At 50.7% G+C, this 19,928-nt stretch overlaps 1 protein-coding gene across 12 annotated transcripts in view; it reads left to right on the forward strand.

The window, feature by feature from the left end:
* Sema4d (semaphorin 4D) overlaps window positions 1-19,928 on the forward strand; it is a 101,607-nt gene that overhangs the window by 38,212 nt on the left and 43,467 nt on the right. For 8 of the 12 annotated variants that reach the window (XR_009058180.1, XR_009058179.1, XM_057787110.1 and 5 more), the window contains exons 3-4: window positions 16,596-16,753; window positions 16,853-16,920. The exons of 1 other annotated variant lie outside the window; for it this stretch is intronic. The gene's annotated coding sequence lies outside the window, so the exon portion shown is untranslated. Of the gene's footprint in view, window positions 1-4,905; window positions 4,980-16,595; window positions 16,754-16,852; window positions 16,921-19,928 lie in introns of those variants that run through there. 3 more of the 12 variants (XM_057787108.1, XM_057787105.1, XM_057787109.1) reach the window with 3 other exon arrangements.

The raw sequence follows: 19,928 nt of genomic DNA on the forward strand, positions 1-19,928 counted from the left end.
CCTGCTTGACTCTTTTACATGGGAGTTGGGGACCTCTTGGTTGTGTAGCAAGCACTGAGACACCTCCCGAGTCCCTGGAGGTACCCCCCTTTTTTCTTTTTCTTCTCCTCCTCCTCTTTTTAAATAACCATTAGTCAGAGAGCTGGAGTTTAGGGATAGTTGTGCAGCTATACTGTGGAGGAGTGGAGAGACAGCTGCAGAGAGTGGTTTTGGGGGCTTTGTGCTCTTTTCCAAAATGCTTAGTAGCTGTTGGATTGACAGCCCAAGCCCTCCAACATGAAGGCGTAGATATGGGCAGACTCTGATGCGGAGTCCTGAGAGCTAGGGGCAGTTTGCTCCTGACACTTGAGGCCAGAGGTGTTTGGTTGCAGGTGCTCAGGTTGGAAGCTTCTTTCTCTGGGCTTTAGCTGGCAGTGGCTGGCACTGGGCCAGTAGTGTATCCCTTGGCACTTAGCAGTGGTTGGCGGCAGCAGTTATTGCAATCTAGTGCTACGGCTCCCATGCCTTGGGTGTTGGGACCTGTGGCTCCTACCAACAGCTCGTGTCGTTAACTCTGAAACCTACAGTGAATCTAAGACGTGCTAGCTCTCAAAACCTTGTGACCAAGGCCTGCAGTCCCTCATCTTTGGCTCTCTGCAACTCTCTCTGGGCTGGATGTGGTGGCACATGCCTTTATCCCAGCACACACGCAGGAGGCTGAGGCAGGCAGAACTCTGAGTTTGAGGCTAGCCTGATCTACGCTGAGTTCCTTGTCAGGCAGAACTAAACAGTAACATCCTGTCTCAAAACAACAACAACAAAAAACCCTTTCTGTATTTTACTATCTTTGGTCTTCTCTGTTGCTGGCCTCTAAATTCTTCAGCCAGTGTGTGTGTTTGTGTGTGTGTTGTCTACAAATGGAGGTGCATGTGTAGTTTTTTTTTCTCCTTGCTCTTAGGGTTCCCACCACCCAGCTCCCAAATAAATACACCAAGACTTATTCCTATGAATGCCCGACCTTAGCTTGGCTTGTTTCTTGCCAGTTTATCTTAAATTATTCCGTGTCTCTTTAACTATGTTTTGCCTCTGGGCTTTTTACCTTTCTTTATTCTATATATCTTACTTTTCTTCTTACTCTGTGACTGGCTGTGTGGCTGAGTGGCTGGACTCTGGTGTCCTCTCCTCCCTCTCTCACTCCTCCCTCCCTTTCTTGTACCCTCCTTCTCTCTCTCTCTCTCTCTCTCTCTCTCTCTCTCTCTCTCTCTCTCTCTCTCTCTCTCTTCTCTCTGCCTGCCAGCCCCACCTGTTTCTCTCTCCTGCCTTGCTATTGGCCATTTAGCTCTTTATTAGACCCAATCAGGTGTTTTAGACAGGCAAAGTAGCACAGCTTCACAGAGTTAAAACAAATGCAACATAAAAGAATGCAACACATCTTTGCACCATTAAACAAATATTCCACACAAAAGAACAAACTCTATTCCACAACAGCATGTATGCATGTCATGCACACAGAGGCCAAAGCGTAGCCTGATGTGTTGGTCCTCACCTTCCGCCTTGTTTGAGACAGGGTCTCCTTATTGTTTGCTTCTGTGTACACTGAGCTAGCTGGCCAGAGACTTCTAGGGATCAGCCTGTCTCTGCCTCCCCCCCGCCCCCACTGTAGGAGTGCTGGGATCACAGCCACACACTGCTGTGTCCAGATAGATGTGGGTTCTGAAAATCTAAATGCAAGTGTTCATACTTTACACATGGATCCATCTCCCCAGCCCCCTCAGCCATCATCTTGCTGCTATGACTTTTGCTGGTAGCACCGCCACCGCCACAGCTGTTGCTGCCCCATTGTCTCTTCTTGGTGCTGCCAGCTCAGCCCACTCAGTTTATGATGAAAATCTGAAGTAGGCAAAGACCATTGGAAGAGGCCTCTCGTTGGGCCTAAGCCTTTCATTGCGACACCAGAGAACAACACAGGGAAGAGTCTCCTGACTAACTTGAAAAGTGAACCAAACAGTCTGGTTACATGGCCAGGAGCAGTGTGTGGCAAGGGTGTTTGTGCCAACTTTGGCGCAACCCTTCATACAAATAAAAGATCATGTTTGCTCCAGCCACAGGTCCTCTGCCGGGCCTTCTGGAAAGGTGTGCCCTCTCTGGTCCAAGTGAGAATATCTGTTTGATAAGATGGAGATTGCTCAGACTTGTGCGGTTCTGGAGTACTCCATTCCCATCAAGCTCTATCTGAGTGGTTATGATGGGAGCATGGTTATGATGGTTGTAGCCATCCTCTGTAACTGCTGGAGTATCCTCAGGGTGACCAGGGAGTGTCCAGAATGACCTGGCTGACATGAGGACACCCAAGCTGTTTCTTGGGGCCCGTGGTTCCCTGTTCAAGGCTTCTCACATGCCTACTCGTGGCAATTTTAATTGCTTACAGACAGCGTTGGAGGTATGTTTACAGTAAAATTTTAGGGAAAGCCCAACACAGAACTCAAAACTCTAGTAGTGTTTAGTAGTACTTAATTGCATATTCAATTATGCATAATGTGCTTAATTTTTCTTCCCTGGTTCATCAGGGAGAGAGATGAGTCCCCCGACCCGGGTTGGGGGGATGAGAAACCAACATAACAGTGGGTTTGTGTGGGGATAGAGGTGCCACAACCTGGTAGCTCCCAGGATGTGGTGGGTTCAGAGGGAGGACACTGACATCTTGTTAGTTATGTTGGCCCATTCTGGGTGAGCCAGGTCAGGCTGGCCTCAGATGTCCCAGGCCTGCCACTTCCTCAGTGCAGCCCCTGGCAGCCTGATGCGGGTGACCCACGGAACCCCACACTGATGTAGACGTATTATGTGGCATGCTCTTGGATCAAACAGGATGAGTTAATGCTTGTGAGTGGCGCCGAAATGTGGTTGAGCTTGGTCACGGGCCAGCCGGTTTTCATTTGGCTGCAGCGTGTACAGTAAATTCTTCGCTGGCTGTTTCCTTTTCTTCTTCTTCTTCTTCTTCTTCTTCTTCTTCTTCTTCTTCTTCTTCTTCTTCTTCTTCTTCTTCTCCTTCTCCTTCTCCTTCTCCTTCTCCTTCTCTTCCTCCTCCTCCTCCTCCTCCTCCTCCTCCTCCTCCTCCTTCTTCTTTTCTTCTTTCTTCTTCTTTTTTTTCGATTTTGAAAATAGACACCCACTCTTGCTTTCTATCGTAAACAGATTGAGGTGTTGTATTGTGGGGTCTGGGTCGGCTGCCGAGGCCTTTGCTGTTTGCTGAGCTGGTGCCTCTGAGACAAGTCAAACTGAGTCCTGCACCTTCAGGGATGTGGGCGGTGCTTGCAGGTGTGGGGAAGCGTGTGCTAATTAAAAGCCTTTTTATGTTGTCACTAAGGGCAGGAGGAATATTTGACTCTGTGGATGAGCTATTCTCCGAACATTACTGCCGAGGGGACTGGGTCACCCTCGCATTCAGGTCTGGCCCAAGGTCTTACAGAACCAGATAAGGGCCGCGTGTCTAAGGGATCCAGCGTGTCTGTTCCTCTGGAAGGTCTCATCCCTACACTCTAATGGCTAGGAGTAGGAAAACCTTGAAGATGTGGGTGATTGTTATTTTTTAAAAAAAAAAAAAAAAAGTGTTTTCTTTAGGTCAAGAAGGTGGCCCTTGGCTGTGCCTGGTAGGCAGGAGCCAGATAGTGAGGGTGCTAGGCAGGGTTACTCCCCCCTCCTCAGGTCTCACCCCCAGTCTGTAAGGCAGCCTTTCTCTTTCCTTAGCTTGTCCCATGCCCTGAATCAGCCCATGTAGGAAAACAATCAGGCCCACATTGTAGAACAGCCCCGCTATTTACAGGGCAGAGAATGGGGACAGGCTTGTCCCACGACCTGCAGAGAGAGCTCACCACGGAGCCTTGTCCCACTGCTGAAGGGTGCCTTGTTGTAACAAGAGTGGACCCATCCGCCTGCAGCACGTCCCCCTCACCCCATCCCAGACTGTAACCCCAACTCTCAAGACAGACGTCTCAGGCAGGCAGAGGTCCCACACAAGGGTCCTGAGTGGTCCTCCAGAGGAGTCCTGAGTGCTGATCCTGCAGCCAGGGACGCAGTGGCCAGAGCAGGGCTGGGAAGCCAGCTGCAGAAAGGTATGCAGGGTTAGTAATGGGGCCTGGCCTTCCCTCTGGCTTTGCAAATGGCTCGGGTCTAAGTGGGGTATCCTGAGAGTGTACCTACCTTCCAGGAGCCCAGATGGCTGGTGCCTGGGAATGGAGGAAAAGGGGTACTTAGGCGGAGGGTGGATGCTTAGTCTGAGCATGTGACTGTCCTATACCTTGAAGGCAGTGGGCATGGCCTGGCTACAGAGCCAGTCTATCGTTCAGTGGTTGCTTGGTGCTACCTAGCCTGGAGCTACCCCTGGGTCCTTCTTGGAAGTAGCTAGTCGTCACCCACATCTGCTGATGCTGTCTTGGGCCACACTCCTTTTGTTGTTTGAATTTATTTATCTCAGGTTTCTGTCTTTTATACTCTGTGGGGAAGGAGTGGTGGCCTAGGGCCACTGGCTTGCTGCCTGTGGGCGTGGCCCTGGCAGGGACTTGGCTGGCCCCAGAGCCCAGGGAAGCCCAGATGTGGCTGCTGTGTAGGACAGTGGCACAGCCGGAGTGCCCTCATCTCAGGCCGCTGGGTCTGTAAATCAGTGGTTTTGATGCCCCATGTGTGTGGAAGTCAGAGGACTAGGGTGTGTCTTGACCTAAGGATGGGGACAGGGAGCGGCCAAAAAACTACAGGCCAGGACCAAATGGCAGTGCCTGCCCTAGAGTTCCTGGGACTGAACCTTGGAACCAGAGCCCAGAGATTGGGGGCTTCCGGTGGTGTAGTGACTTCTAAAGTCAGAGACTTTTGGTCTGTGTAGTCTTGCAACTTCCCATGTTCTCCCGGGTCCTGAGACTCTTCCTCCATCCACAGTTGTTGCTCATCCCCCTGGACCAGCCCCTTCTCTACCTGACTCTGGCGTCCCTGTGGAGCACGTGCTATGGCAGGTATGCTGGGAAGTGCCCTTCAGTGACCCTGGTGAACACAGCTTGCTCAAGCAGCTGACTCAGGCCCTATGGACTTCCCCTTGTTAAAATGCCAGTCTGTTGCTTCCCGGCAGAAACAGGCTTTACCTGAAACAGCAGCAAGCAAGTTGTGTCCACTGTGGCATCTTCCCGAAGACTGGCGGCTGTCTGCAAGATGGGCTCTCAGCTGTGTCCTTTCCATCCTCCCTCACTGGCTCCCAGGAATTCATGTTTGTATGGAAGGACACTCAGGGCAATAATCAACCAACAGCCTCAGTTTCCCTGAATTCCAAAAGAAATCAGGAAACAGACATAGGCAAAGGGGAAAGGATTAATTTACAGTTTGGCTTAACTGGAGAGGGAAAGAGGCTACGGCCATCTTATAACTTCTAGAAACCACGAGACAAAGGCCAGGAGATTTGCAGACTGAGCCTTGAGCGAGCTTTAGGGGGCTTTCCTACAGTGGGATCTGGGGCAGGTTGCACAGGCTCCTTCCAGGGAGCAAACCTCTGTCTGTGTCTCAGCTGGTGGGGCTGCTATTTATATATTCTCTTTACAAGTTAGGCTGCTGACAGACACTTTTGTTTACTTATTTGTCTTGTTAATGAGTTTATAAAGTAACACGTTCCCTTATGGCATTGGCATACGTTCTTAGTTTTGGTTGATTTCCCCCATCTTATCCCCCCCCCCAATATTCATTCCCCTTTCTGCTTCCAAATGACATAGTCCCATTCCCCTCCTCTCCATTCTCATTTGAAGCCTTTTCCCCATCTCATGGCCCTCTCTACTTTCCTGGTCTCTCCCCACACCCACTTCAGTTAAATATTTAACAATTAGAAGTTAGGATCTACATGCGAGAGAAGTACGGAGAGGGTTTTGTTTATTTGTTTTTTTTTTTTTTCTTTTTTGCTTGTTTTTAAGTCTGGCCCAGGGAAAGGGGGTAGACATTTTGTCTCAGTGATTCCCATTTATGAAAGAAAAGTGTCTCGGTCGTGCACGTCTTATGGAATGGCAAGTGGAAAATTCCTACCTGTTCTGGGCCCCACAGAGTTCCTTCCTGGGTCCATTCCTTTGTTGGATGTTGGGTAAAGGTTTTTCTTTGGAGGTCAGCTTCAGCTGGCTTGTGCTGGACTGCCAAACATACTAATTTTGCTAATGAAAAGAAACCATCTTTGTTGGGTGCAAGTGTCTTTTGCCAGGGCTCTAGTCCCTTCTCTCAGTTTTGGATTTTAGTGACAGATGTGCTAATCAGGGGATCTGAATAAACGTCCTTCAAGACATCCACGCTCACATCAGGTGACCATGGCAAGGGGGCCTCGTGGAAGCTATCATGATCTGGTGTGGAGCCTTGAGATGGGGAGACTGTCCTTGATAATTCAGGTGACCCAGAATGTAATCATCAGGGTACTGCTGGGGGGCTCCACTGCTTCAGAGGGGAGGGAACCCCACTTTCCAGGCCCTGCTCTGGTGCCTGTGAAGTAAAGTAGTAAAAGACAGACCAAGAGGAGACAGGCCGGCTGACTTTAATACCCTCGTGTGTATTGGTGCCTCTCACAAAAGAACTCAGACTCCAAAGAAGCAGACGCAGGCTTCAGAGCCATTTAAATAAAAGGTGATAAATCCCAGAGAAGGGATTAGACAAAAGAGGGTTAGTGTGGGAGTTTTGCCACAGTGACCTAGAATGCCGTAGAGGAGGGTCCGTTTCTACCTGCCTCGTCTCCTTCCTTCTGGTGTGTGATAGACAGTACCTGTGCAAATGAAAATTGATGTCGTGTCTCTTGGCCCAGCTTTTGTTACTGGAGCAATTAGAGCTTGGGGCCTGGCAGCCCCAACAAGCCAGGCTACCTGTCCTCAGTAAGCCAATCAAAAAAATAATTAATGCCGGGCGGTGGTGGCGCATGCCTTTAATCCCAGCACTCGGGAGGCAGAGGCAGGCGGATCTCTGGGAGTTCGAGGCCAGCCTGGTCTACAAGAGCTAGTTCCGGGACGGGCACCAAAACTACAGAGAAACCCTGTCTCGAAAAACCAAAAAAATAAATAAAATAATTAATGGTGAGGAGCAGAAAAGGGAGATTTATTCAGTGTGATCGCATTGGGAAGAGGAACAAAGCGGTCCAGCGGGAACACCCCCACCACGTATATCAGGACCGTCTGTATTGCTAGGCAGTCCTGGTCATATGTGGTCCCAGCCGTCAGTGAACAACCGTTGTTTCGGCTCTAGTCCCTCTTGCAAGGTGTTCTGAAAAGTTGTCTGGGAGATGATCTCAGCAGTGCTGGTGACAGAGTCCTAGTTGGCCTGGGACACTGGGATCCCATTTGATGGCTGTGGCAATGGAGGAAGGTCCCTGGTGAACTGGGAGAAGCCCAATGGTAGAGGCGACCTTGAGATTGGAGCCAGCCCTCTGCATGCCTGCCCTCTAGAGCTGTTCTGTGATGTATCTCTGTTGTTTCAAAACAGTGGAGTCTGTTTCAATAGCGGTCCCAGGGAGGCATCCATGCCCCCTGAGATGCAGTGCTTGGGGGAGGAGCATCTTCGCCTTTGCGAGGCAGATGAGGTCAGTGATGGAGCACTGAGCAGGGATGCAGGAACTCTGTCTGTGCCAACATTAGTGTTCAGAGGCCATGAGCATGCCCACCTGCTGCCACTGCCACTGGCCCAGCAGGAGCTTGGACCACAGGTGCTGCAGTCCTTAGATGGAGGCAGCACAGAGGTGCTGGATAGAAGCCACCTGGTGGAGGATGGGTGAGGTTTAAGGACCAGTGAAGGTGGCTCATGTGTCCTTACTCCTGGGAAGGGTCAGCAAGGTGGGGAGTGTGGTAGGCATCACCAGGCCTCAGTATCCCCAAAGGGAGTTCTTTTGAGGGATGGGCACAGCAAAGTGTGAAAGAACCCAGCACTGCCGTGTGTATCAGGAGTCTCAGCTACTCAGGAAGCTAAGGCAGGGAAATCATTTGAAGTCAGTAGTTCAGGGCCATCGTGGGCAACAGAGCAAAACCTTCACCCCTTCTCCATTTCATACTAGACAAAACAAACCAAAGAGTTAGACCATATTGGTCAGCCCAGGAAAGGCCACAGAATAGGCTCTTCTTTGTTCAGCGTGGCCTCAGCCCCAGGGATCTGCCGGGGTGTGCCCTTTGTGTGAGTCTACTATATGTTTAGAACTAGACAGGCAGCCACAGGCTCTGGGCTGGCAGAGTAGAGAGAAAGGTCAGCATGCACAGGGCTAAAAACAAAACATTTTCCCAGTGCTTCTGTTGGGTGTGCCCTGGAAGCGGAGCCAGCCAGCAAGGTGAACCTGTAGAGGCTTAGAGGCCTGGCTGCCCTTCTGTGTTCTCTGGGTGGCAGTGGTTTCGGGTACAAGGTGCTTAAGGTGCCGTGAACACCCAGCACAGGCAGGAGGAATTCCCGCTCCTCTTCACGTAAGTGTCGTGGCTGCACATGCCGGGCTGGTGAGCATGGATCCTGTGGACGGGACCCAAGCCCGAAGTGACGCCACTGCTGCCATTGCTGGCCACTCTGTCTGTGTCCCCCCAGCCTCTCCTGGTCACCTCTGTGTCTGTTCTCTGCCCCCAGGCTGGCTCTGAAAACCTCTCTCTAGTGCTTGGAGAAGATTCTGTCTTAGCTACTTTTTTATTGCTGTGGAGAGATACTGTGACCAAGGCCAGTTATAAAAGAGCATTTAATGGGACGCTTGCAGTTACAGAGGGTTAGAGTCTGTGACTGTCGTGGCAGGGAGCATGGCAGCAGGTAGGCAGATGTGGTACTGGGACAGTTATCTGAGAGCTCACGCCTTATCTGAAAGTTGGAGGCCGAGAGAGTAAGCCTGGGCCTCAAGTGGGCTTTTGAAACCTCAGAGCCCACCCCAATGTCACACCTCCTCCAAGGCCGTACTTCACAATCCTTCCCAGAGCAGTGCCACCAATTAGGGACCAAGCATTTAAATATATGAGCCTGTGGGGGCCATTCTCATTCAAACCGCCATAGCTTGGCTGCTACTCGGGGCTTGGAGCCTCTTTTCTGTTTACATGCTTGAAGAGACTGAGCACTGTGGCCCATGCAATAATGTGGGCTTTCAGGTCCACTTGTGCGCCCGGGGTGGGGAGAGGGAGGAGGGACAGAGGGAGAGAGGGGAGGAGGGAGAGAGAGAGAGAGAGAGAGAGAGAGAGAGAGAGAGAGAGAGAGAGACTGTGAGCCATGTGCATGCGGGTGCCTATGGAGACTGGAACTTGTTGGCTCCCCACGGTGCTGCAGTTATAGGCAGTTGATTTGCACAACATGGGTGCTTAGAACTGGGTCGCCTGCAAGAGGAGCAGGTGCTTTGAGATACTGAGCCGTCTTTTCCAGATGGAGAGTTGGTTTTTAGGTTGATTTCTCCTTCAGGCATGTCTAGAATTTTGACATCATATACAATGTTGTCATATGTAGAATCTGCACCCAAGAACCATATGACCTAGTAAACTAAGTAAAATCATACCATGCTTTAAGTGAGCTTACAAGTTTTTTGTTTGTTTTGAAATAGGGTCTCAGCCTTAGCTGGTCTAGAAATCACTTTATAGATGAGGCAGGTCTTGAACTCAGAGAGATTTGCCTGTCTCTGCCTCTCAAGCGCTAGGGAGCTTATGGATTTTTATTGAACCGCATCTCCTGTGGCTCAGGAGATGAATCAAGCCACAACCAGTAGTCTATTTCAGTAGCCTCACTGCAGCCCAGGCACCTTTGGAGGCCAGCTCTACCAGGTAATGGATGCTAAACTGGGCCCAGGTTACAGCTGGTGCTGGTAGTCTCACTGTGTCTCTGGCTCAGAGTGTGGGTGTGGCAGGAAGAGGGTGAACCGCCCACAGGTGTGAAGATGATGGAGGCACAGGTCAGAGCCGAACAGCATAGCTGTGAAGGTAACAGAGGCACAGACCTAAGGTGATAAGTACCTGGGAGGTAAACCTGAATGTGCACCAGGCTTTGATGTTTTGAGGATGCGGATCTCAGTGTGGATGAGTCTGTAGATGTCAGGAATGCCTGGTGGGAATACCAAGGCAAGATGCGTCGGAAGAGAGGATGCCGAGGTGGGCACAGCTGTGGTTGGAAGCAGTGCATGTGGTACTATGGCTAATACTGACAGAAGACCCCAGCCATATACGTAGAAGACCCGGAAGAGTGCAAAGAGGATGCCTACAATGCCTCTAAAATTCCACTGAACTGAATGCAAGTAGTTCCGTTTGTGTTCAGGTGACAACTTCCAGGTCAGCCTAAGTGCTACCTATGTGAGACCCACGTGCACGTCAAAAACAGGAGCTGCTGCCCCTCCAGGTGTGGGTCTGGGTGGAGCTGCCTGGCCCAGCCTCCAGACGCCATCCTTGGGACTGATTTTAGCGAGTAGCCCTGACTTACGTGTTTTGCATGCAATACTGTATTGTGTTTTACTTGCTGAGAACCGCTGACATGCCTGGCTTGTGCTGCCTGTGTTGCACACCCTGCTGTTATTATTTACTTAACCCTTCCTAATGGGCGAGCATATGTTAGGAGGATAATTTTTGTTCAGAAACCACCTTGGAGATAAATATCTCCAAGCTGGCATCCCCTTGAACGTGTGGGATGGTACAGCCAAGGAAGTAAGCGTGGCAGAACTGTCAGGTCCCGGCTCACTGCCCTCATCTGAGGCCCTCTGCACAGGGGACTGTGTAGAGCTGGGTCTAGAGGGTTTGTAGACCCTCTGCTTGTTGGTGGAGGTAAGATAAGGCTGGGTGTGTCTAATGGGTGCGTTGGGTAGAGCTGGACAGGCCTTGCTGATTGGGGCAGTGTTGCTAAAAACTTCCTCTCCTTGCGAAATTTTGTGATACACTCACTCCCTGTGCTGAAATCCCCTTCCCATGACTGAACTGTTCCCTGAACCCCGTGTTTACCCCCGTCCCCTCCCTGAAGACTGTCTGACTCACAGCTTGTGATTTTCTCACCTTTTGTTTGTGGAGATCAGTTCTATTTCACCTCAAGACAGACAAATTCATCATGATTGAGCTACTTATGGAACATTCACTATGTGAACCTGCACCTCCCCCCCCACAGCCTTTATCTTCTTGTAGTTGCTAATGTGAATACAGGTACACAGTACAAGTAGTGTAAGGAATAAGGACAAATGTGTGCACGTTCAGCCCAGGCCCAATGTTTTTTGCATGTGTATTTGTATGAGTGCATGTTCACATATGAGTGGGCACTCTTACATAAGCAAGTACGGTGTGCAAGTATAGAAGCCTGAGGCCCATGCCTCGAGTCTACTTCCCTTGGACCACCACGTGTAGTTTTTCACATAGGCTCTACAGATTGAATTGAAGTCCTCAGGTTTCCAACGCAGACACTTTACCCACTTAGCTATCTCCCTGAGCCCCGACTTTTCTGTGCCTCTAAATGCATGGATGCCTGACAGCCCTGGAACAAGGGCAGCCCCTGGTGGCGCCAAGGGTAGAGCCTCTCCCTCTTGCACAGCTGCCTCTGCTCTGCATCTGGGACCCTAAGGTCACTGCCACCTGCATTCTTCTGCCTGCGGACACAGGGAGAAGATGGAATGGACCTGGTGGATGCATGTGAGGGGTCTTCCTTTCACAAGGGCTCTCTTCATATTCATTGGCGTGGAAAGGCCTGGAATGTTCTGGGCCTTCGGAGTGGGCAGTGAGCTTAGTTAAGGACAAATTATTGTCTTGAGGCAGGGATAAGGCTCCAGGGCCACCTGTCATTTGTATACACAGCCTAGCTTATCTTGGTGAAAGAATGTTCTGGAATTGGCTTTTCTAAGAAGCTGCTGGAATTTATAAGGTTTGATGCTCCAGTCTTAATGTGAGGCAGTTCTGTATATCAATCCAGCATTTTTCCCTCGTACTTAGGAATGAATCCATCTCCTTCCTGTGCCCCCAAAGAGATACAGCTGTGTCGGTGGAAGACGATGGTACATTGGTGTCTGGTGCCGGTGACTCACCGGCTTTTTCATATTCCCTGTGAGTGACCCACCGTGCTTCACGATCTGATTCATCTAGGAACTGGCACATCACAGAACAGGAGACCTGCTCTGGCATCCCTGGCCTGTTACTGTTGTAAGGCTCACCAGACCAGAGACACTCAGGGCCAGGGTCTCAAATTCACCCCAGAGTTCCAGGCCCTGGTGCCCTATATAGGGATCTAGGCTGCCAGGAGCAGAGGGGCTCTCGTTAGAGGGACAGTGAGGTTGCTCAGGTTCTCCTTTTCCTGCTTGGAGTGTGCAGAATGATCTCTGATTTCTGGGTCTAATGGTAGTGAGTCCCTCCTGGGCCCTGCTGGCTGCCTCAGGGACACCGTGAGTGCAGTTCTGATGGGGCCATCTTTCTGGATCGGTTTCTGCCTCCAGTGACCTCTAGTGTCTGTAACAGATGCAAGGACTCTTGTAGGTTATGGCCTTATTTAAAGTTGTTTCTTGATGCTGGTGGTTCCCTACAGCCACTGTTCTTAACGGAAGTCAAGAAGAAATAGCTCCTGTGAGTGGCTTGGGAGAATGCGTAAAGTGAGTTTGAGGATCATTTGTAATCTATGGATCACATCATACGAACCTCTAGAGTGTTCGTGTGTGTGTGTGTGTGTGTGTGTGTGTGTGCTATGCTGATGCGTACCACAGCACATGTGTCAGAAGACTTGACTCAGGCACCCTTCCTTGCTCAGTCTTCTGCTAGCCTTTTACATCTTGCCTGAGGGCCATTTGGTATTTAGGGACTAGAGAGTCTGGCTGTAAACATGCCACAGTTGCACCATAACTGTCTTGGGAGCATGGGGAACCCTGGCACCCTCAGCTTAAGAAAAGCACTACAGGACTTCACAACACTTGCTTCTTCCTGTCATAGGCATGCGGTGTGTAAAGTTGTCATGTCTCACAAGATGTCCACAGTGACCACATGCTGAGCATCAATAAAACGCTGGCTGCTTTGGTTCCACTGTGGTTAAGAAGCAGGGACATTCAGCTGGGCATAGTAGCACAAGCCTTAAATCTAGCATTAGAGAGGCAGAGGCAGGTGGATCTCTGAGTCTGAGGTTAGCCTGGTCTACAGAGTGAGTTCCAAGACAGCCAGGGTTACACAGAGAAAGCCTATCTCAAAAAACAAAAATTAAAAAAAAAAAAAAAAAAAAAGATGAAGAAGCAGAGGTATGCTGTCCTGAGGCTCGGCAGGAAGGAAGACGACTTGAAGCCAGGTCTGATGACACAGTAAAAACCCATCTCAAAAAAAAAAAAAAAAAAAGACAAAAAGTTAACAGACCCTTAAGACGTGGTGAAATTGCCGAGGTATGGTTTGGGATCTCTAGGGGAGGCAGTGTGAGAGTTGGCAGGTAGACTGGAAACCCTGATCAGGCAAACTAGGGGAGCTTGACCATGCTGGGGGGCTATAGAGAACAGAAAGCCCCTCCCATGGGTGTGCCACATCCAAAGAAGTCAGGAGATAACCGCCCACTGACCTAGGCCTCCCTGTCGCAAGAATCTTGATCATGACCCTTGTCGAGCTGGCCTGACCTTTTGTTGTGCCTTTCCGAGGAGTTGCTGGAGATGAAGGCAGTTTGCTAGGGTAGCATTTAGTGGCTGGGGACTTAGAAGACAAATCCCAGTTGGCCATGGCCCTGTCTGCTTGTGCTGTGTGTTCATCCTTCACCTCTGCATGGAATGGGGCTGAGAATGACAGGGATCGGGGGGGCCCCCACAGTCCACAGCCCTGGACAAGGCCAGGGGTCTGGGGTCCTGCTACATACCACGTCTCATTGCGGTCTCGCCAACCTGTGCTTGCTACCGAGACTGCTGGGGGTTCTGGAGTTCAGGATCCTCCATCCAGGCCTGTGGTCATTGCAGGACATAGTGCTTCAAAACCTTTGTTGCATATGGGGAAGAGAACTGAGGCAGGGTCTCATGTAGCCCAGGTTGGCCTTGAACTTGCTATGTAGCTGAGGATATCCTTGAACTTCTGATCTGCTTGCCTTTCCTCCACAGCTAGGATTATAGCCAGGCACTCACCACCAAACCCAGTTTTGAACGGTGCTGGGTGTCACACCTTAGACTTCTCACGTGCTAGGCAAGCGTTCCACCTCCTGAGCTACGTCCAGCCTCAGCCCAGACTCTTAAAATGCTTCTGGTACACTTAAAGCAGATGCAGCTACACTCTGCTCTTTTTTTGTGTGTGGCTGGGCCATCTCAGGTAGTCCTTTTTGACAGGCTGCATGTCACCGGTAGCAAGAGTGCCACCCAGTTAACACTCAGCAGTTCCATCTTCGGTGGGTGCCGTGCTCAGGATGAAGCTCCTCACATAGATCAACCTCAGACCCTCAAACCTCCAGGTGAGGCAGTGACTGTCCAAGGCAGCTGATGTTTGGGTCACCGCTGTTTGTTAGCTTGTCTTCTGAAGGGAGAGACAGGCCCAGAGAGCCCCAGCAACTTCCTTAAGGCCAGCTTGAAGGAGCCAGACTCTGGTAGTTTCAACTTTAGGGCCTGTTGATCCAATTACTTCTGCTGGGAATGCAGGGCCACCCTAGCTTCTGTCCTAGAGGCGAGAGAAAGGCAGGCTTCTCTGGCTTCTGAAAATGGAAAGGAAGCCTTTCTCTCCTCGTCCTTCATCCTGCAAGCCACCAGTAGGTGCTGTGTTGAGGAGGCTAAGGTGCCATCGTATACCCACTCAGGGGGAGTCCATGGCAGGCCGACTGGAGTGCGAGAACTAATTATATCTTGTGTGGTTTTGTGTTGAGGAAGCAGAAGAAAACGGTCTGAGTAAACAGTGAACACACGCTGGAGGCCCGGCGTCTGAGCTGCTGCTGCTGCAGCCAGAGCAGGAGTGACTTGAATTTGGGGTATGGCTGGGGTCAGAGACCGGATAGGGACTTGGGAACCTTGGTGGGCAGGAAATGGGTACAAACAGTGGGTCCAGCTGTCAGAGGCCAGTATGTATTAGAGGGACACAGAACCCTCAAGGGATAAGGGTCAACTCTGCCATCCCTGCCCTACAACAGAGGTGGTGAGCTCTGATCAGGCCGTAGGGAGCAGCCCTGGCTGTTCCCTCATTCACAAAATGACAAGGTTCCTCCATTCATGAAGTGACAAACATACAGAAGGCCTCCTCAAAGGGACTCTTTCCATTTCATAATTCTAGGCCTTCACGTTGCTCTCTAACCTTCCTTTCCTGCATAAATCACTTCCTTTGTCTCCCTAAATTGTTCTCTGTCCTGACCCCAGGAGACTGCCCCCTCTTGCTACTCCTGTGACAGGAGAGGACCATTTGAGTGGGTCACCTGTGTCATTTGCAAAGTCCCACTGGGAGTGGCTTAGGATTCAGCAGGCTAGGGAAGCCCCTGGACTGGGCTCAGTCTGGCCCACTCCTGAGCCCTGCAGGTTCCTCCAACACTCGGCCTCCAGCCGTCCCTCTGCGACTGATGGCACCGAGTCACTAGGTTCCGGGAACCTGTTTGGAGGGCTCTGTCCCTGATGCTTATGGATGTATTACAGAAGCCTGGCCTCACTCTACAGAGGCTGCTTGTTTCTGGTTAGCTTTAAAACTACCACGAAAGAAAAGAGAGGGGCTGAGGTGCGGCTCAGAGGTGGACTGTTGACCTAATGTGAACCAGCCTCTGGGTTCTGTCCCAGCAACCCCTGAAAAAAACAAACAAGACAGGGGGCGAGCACCCATTTAATTCTTGTGACTATACAGTCTGTGGTTTTTTGTTGTTGTGGTTTTTTTTCCTTAGGAAGATGGAAAAGATACAAATCTGAAATTAGGATTGAGATGTTGCCTGTAAAGTTGTTTGCCGCCTACCTCAGTTACCGGAATTGGATCCCTGGGTCCCACATGGTAGACAGATAGAGCCAACTCCTACAAGTTGTCCTTGACCTTCCACATGTGTTGTGGGCAAGTGTGCCCCCACATATACACATGCAATAAGTAAATAAAGTATAACTGGAGTTTTTGAAAATCTGAAAAGAATAAAGCAATTAGATTATACTTGTCTTTGTTTTTGAGCCTGCGTCCCACACATTCCAGGCTGGCCTTGAATTCCCTCTGCAGCCAAAGATGACTTTGAATTCCTGATCATCCCGTCTCTGGCTTGCGGGTGATTACGGAATTGTACCACCATGCCCAGTTTATACAGTGTTAGGGACAGAGCCCAGGGCTGTTTGTGTGCTAGGTAAGCTTTCTAACTGAGCCTGGTGATTCTTTCTCCAGTGAACGGACTCTGCTCTCTGTGACAGGCGGTGTGCACATACATGGCTTATGTTACTCAAAAGTGGCCGAGGCGCCAGGGTGACATACACCTGAAGTCTCCGCAGTGGGGAGGCTGAGGCAAGAAAATACTGAATTTGAAGCTAGTCTGGGCAACAGAGCAGCAACTTGGTGAACATTAATTTATTAAAATTTATTTATTCTTATTTTATGTGCATTGATGGTTTGCCTGCATATGTCTGTGTGAGGGTGTCAGATCCCCTGGAACTTGAGCCACAGACAGTTGTGAGCTGCCATGTGAGTGCTGGAAATTGAACCCGGGTCCTCTGGATGAGCAGCCAATGCTCTAAACCTCTGAGCCATCTCTCTCCGATTGGGTTTTTTTTTTTTTTTTTTCAGAGAAGGAAAAAGAAAGGAGAAGTGGTAGTGTGTGGTGGTGAGGCCAGCGCCAGCCGACCCAGACTGTACTTCCCCTTTGCTGGCTACCCAGCACCTCACTTCCTTTGAAGTGTACAAGCCGCATAGGTCCTGGGGAGAAAGGTCATCTGCCTGGGGCCGTAAGTTGAAGCAGAAATTTGTATCAGTATCTGGAAGCCAAACTGAGCACGAGGGCGGAGGACCTGGGGACTTGACTCTTGGTTTCTCAATACTTTCAGAGCAATCTTCCTGAAGATTCCGTTCTGTAAGTGCCAAGACTGACCCCAGAGACCCACGCACGGTACAGGTAAATCATTTTGTGTTTGATTTGTATGCCCAGGTTAGCAACTGATACAGTCTAGAAGCCTTCATTGGCTCTAATGGTCGGTTAGAGACCTTGTTGCTATGTGTACATTGGCGCCAAGGCTAAGAAACGGCTGCCGTCCCTCAGGGCAGCATGGGGCTTTGATGCTGGCCACTGATGCCCCAGATGGCCTTACCTTCCCTTTCTCCATGTTCTCCAACTCCCATCCCTTCTGGGTTGTGACTGCTAATGACATGATGCCCCTGTGTGCACCCCGTGTGTGCTTTCTCTTCTTTTCTGGGGTGTAGAAAAGACACGTGGCCATGACCCTGTGTGTTTACGGCTCCACATCTGTGTGTTTGAGTGTGTCTGTGTGCCCGTGTCTCCCATATGGCTGTGCTTGCCTGTGTATTTGTGAGTGTGGGTCCTGTGTCAGTTGTCTCTGTGTGTCTGTCTCTGTATGTTGACCAGCACTTCCTCTCAACATGGTATGGGCTACAGCACCCTCACTGGCCTTCGCCTTCCTGCCGTGGGAAGGCACAGCACCGGAAGAGGGCTCCTGATGGCACTCGACCCAGGATTTGCAATGCATTTTAACTGGACAAAGCTAAGAGAAATAACCAGAAAGTGTGTAAAACCCATTGTCCCTCATCCTTCTCCTCTTCCTCAGTGCACGGTGACATAAGTAACAGCTTTGCTTCTTCCTCAGAGACAGCCTGGCCGGGCTGTGGTGAGGAGGGAAGCCCTCACTGGGGGTGTGGACGCTGGTTATACACACATATAGCATGGATATCTGGGTGCATTGGGGCAGAGACTACTTACGTGAGTCCAGGCACGTGCATGCATGCCATGGCTTGCCAGTGGAGGTCAGAGGATAACTTTCAAAATTGGTTCTCTCTTTCCACCATGGGTACCAGGGATTGTACTCGGGTCGTCAGGCTTGTATGGCAAGCATCTTTACTCACTGAGCCGCCTCCCTGGCCAGAGAGACCTCATTATTCCTCAGGAAGTCTAAGTTTGCACTGGGCTCCAAGTTTTGTCTTGCTGCTTCTCCTTCTCCTCCTTCTCTTCCTCCTTTTAACTGACCATTTGTCTGAATTTCATTGGTCTCTGAAATGTTTCTAAGGTTCCTTAGTTATGAGGAATTTGAAAGTATGGGGCAATTTCATGCACTGAGTGCCACATTAAATAGTAAGAGCCCTGGTCCCCGTGAGTACCAGCCCCAGAGCAGTGTCTGTCTCCGTGCAGACCAACACTTCCTCTCAACAGTATGGGTCACTCCCATGCCGACCTACACCTTCCTCGGAATGCAGTGAAGGTATGCAGCAGGCACAATATGACCCAGGCACACCCACCCTGGTCTCTGACTGTGTACTGTCTTTCTAGGTGCACCTGCTGCCCTGTTCCAGTCAAGGAACCAGTGACAGTTTCTGCCAAATAATATAGTAGGTTCTTGTCCTCACTGTTCATAGTGCTGCATTCCGAAGCCCCCGGGGGGTAGAATGTTGCCATGGCTTAATTTCTATTGTCCCTTTCCCCCAAAAAATCCTTTGTCCTTGGACACCAGCAGCACTGGCTGGGGGAGACTCGGGGACACATTGTGGCATTTCAGTTTACATTTCTTTAGAGGAGTCAGACACCGTGGTGCCATTCATGCAGCTAGAGAACATTCTATAAGAAAGGAGCCTTAAAAAGGCAAACGAAGTGCTCTGTAGCATCTTTGATGGAAGTTTCCTTTCTCTCTTTGGGAACAAAAGCACCACTGTCTTTGACCTCCTGAGTAAGTACTGTCTGCTAGTATATCTGGTACTGGCCTCTCCGGGCTGGGTTTTGCTGTTAATTGGCTCTCCATTGTAAGCAGCACGGCGGTCTCAGTTCTGTGGGCTGCTGCCCAGGATCGAACCAGGGTCGATTCAGTGTCCGGCGAGGGCTCACTTCTGACTGTCCATCATGCCTGGTGGAAAGGGAGAGGGAGATAGTTCTGTGGAGCATCCTTAAGAAGGCCATCCTCATGACCGCATAACCTTGAAAAGACCTCACCCGCCTCCATCACCGTCACACAGGAATTTAGGATGTCACAGTAACATTCACAATGGCAGCTGAAGGTTACCCAGGGCCAGACGCTGGGACAGACCAGCCACTGCACAGACCTGTGCTGTCTCTGCGATCCAGGACCAGTACCTGGAGTCCTGGGGGATTGTGAGGCCAGGCTTGTACTTCTTGGGCCTGAAGAGGTGACAGAATGCCACCCTCATGCCACAAAACCTGTAGGAAGAGATGGTGTCAGGATCTGTCAGAAGTTTAAGCCACATTGTACTAATAGCATGCCATCGTTCAGGTCCTGCAGGTGGCCGCTAGTCCCCCATGGAACCCCACTTCACTCCTGGCTCTACCTCCTCCTTAATGTGCGCCCCGTCACCACTGCTGGTCGGTAGGCACCGTGGCCATCACGCCCCACACTCTGCTTTGCATGTTGGCTTCCCATCCAGCGCAGCACCCACCCACTTAGTGCTCAGGTTTGGGGCATGAGCTGGAAGGGGTAAGAGCCCATTTGAGCATTATCTAAGCTTTGCCTGCTCACGTGGCTTGAGACTGAGTGTTGACCTAGATGGTGAGGCCCAGCTGCTCCCACTAGCTGTGTCTTGCCAGGTTACTACAGTAGAGCACACCCCTACCAGCTGGAGATCTTGGCTCTGGGGATATGCCTGGGGCCTGGGAACACCAAAGCTGGGACAACAGCTATTCAGGAGTTCCTGGACCCCTCCTGGAACTCTCAAGGGACAGGTCCTCTGTAATTCAGTGTTTGGACTAGTGACATCAGCATCTCTGGGGTGCCAGCATTGTGGGGGTGGAGTGCCTAGCGAGTGGCTGACAGGAAGTGGTTGGAGGGCCACATCCAGCGGGGGTGGGGTGGGGTGACTAGGTTCTCCTCTGTGCTGTGGCAGCCAGTTTCACCTTCTTGTCTAAGCAAATGAACAGGTAGTAGACAGAGCAGGCTCCTGTGGCCAATG

The sequence above is a fragment of the Chionomys nivalis genome, chromosome 13 (genome assembly GCF_950005125.1).
Source record: "Chionomys nivalis chromosome 13, mChiNiv1.1, whole genome shotgun sequence".
NCBI lineage: Eukaryota > Metazoa > Chordata > Mammalia > Rodentia > Cricetidae > Chionomys > Chionomys nivalis.